This window comes from Penaeus monodon, chromosome 31 (genome assembly GCF_015228065.2).
Source record: "Penaeus monodon isolate SGIC_2016 chromosome 31, NSTDA_Pmon_1, whole genome shotgun sequence".
NCBI lineage: Eukaryota > Metazoa > Arthropoda > Malacostraca > Decapoda > Penaeidae > Penaeus > Penaeus monodon.
The window spans coordinates 36,254,637-36,255,993 of NC_051416.1; positions in this window are offsets into that span (position 1 = coordinate 36,254,637).

The window sequence follows — 1,357 nt, forward strand, 5'->3', positions numbered from 1 at the left end:
GTTCTCCTTTTGGCACAGGAGACAATTCATGATTACGGCTGCAACATTCCTCGGTAGGAGCAGAACCGGTGTATTATGGCTACTTGTTTCAAACAATTACCTCTCCAAAGAAATTCTGATTCTTCTGCTTTCTCTGGGATGCTGACATTGACTTCACCCTGTACTCCCACGTGCAGGTTCCAAATCCTTGAGCAGCCTATACTATCTCTGACAAGCAACTATTTTCCTTCAGGACTAGTTTTTTCTCAACCAGACAGGCAAACCTCCTACAATCACTCGCCGTATCAATTCATCAGGATCACCGATGGCTATTTACCAGGATAATCGTGATAATCCTGGTAAACATTTTCAATGAAAACATGATAAATATCAAGAGGAACTTGGTTAGCTTGCAACTTACATGAATAAATTAATCTAAAAAAATCTGTGAAAGAACGTGTTTCCCCAAACTTTGCTCTAAGTTTAGCTTTGAACTCTTCCCAATCTATAATTTCATCAAATAATGGGCTATTCTTAATTAAATATTTTACGGTCTAATTACATTTTCTATACTGCGGATCCAACTTTTCACTTGATTTCTTTAAAGTGGCTCTGCAGCAGAAGTTTCAGGTTGAAAAAGGATTGCCAACTCGTTTTGAAAAATATACTCTCGGGAAGAAGCTACATTGATACTGGCAGTTAGACTATTCCACTGTTCTAGTTTATTTTCTAATTCCGTATGTCTTGCCTGCACAAGTACTTTTAACCCATTAATTTGACTTTGCAGTTCATTAATACATTTTAATCTCCACGTTTTCGGGTACTATAGGTAACTCACCACTGGTGTTAGACTTTTCTTATGAAGTTCAAAGAATTTTGCAACAGGTTCACTATTAACTCCTTTCCGCAGTTTTCTCTTTCCCATCTTTTAGTTTATCTACAAAAACAAGCTCTAACCACATAGCCAAGGAATATGCAATAGGAGTATAAAAACAAGACTCTACCTACTTGCATTGTTGGATCCCACTGCTGAAAACCAAAATTTGATATATACCTGTAGTGGATCTTAGGTCACTAACGACCAAGAGTTTACCTTTTAAATTACATGGGTAGCATTTAGGATGCCAATTACCTGCATGGGGCTAGGCTGCGACCATCTGAATGAGGGATTGGAACCTATGTGCATGCGTGTAAGTGTATGTGTGTGTCAGTCTTTGTTAAAAAGAAGTTAAGCGTGGCAGCAGTCATTGTATTATCTGATTATAATTAGAGAATGCTTTCAAAGCCGACTCTCATAGTTATATGCTTAAAGAGCTGTTATGTTCAGTATACCTCAATTTTAATATTCTCTTAAAAATATCAAGACTATTTGCAATAT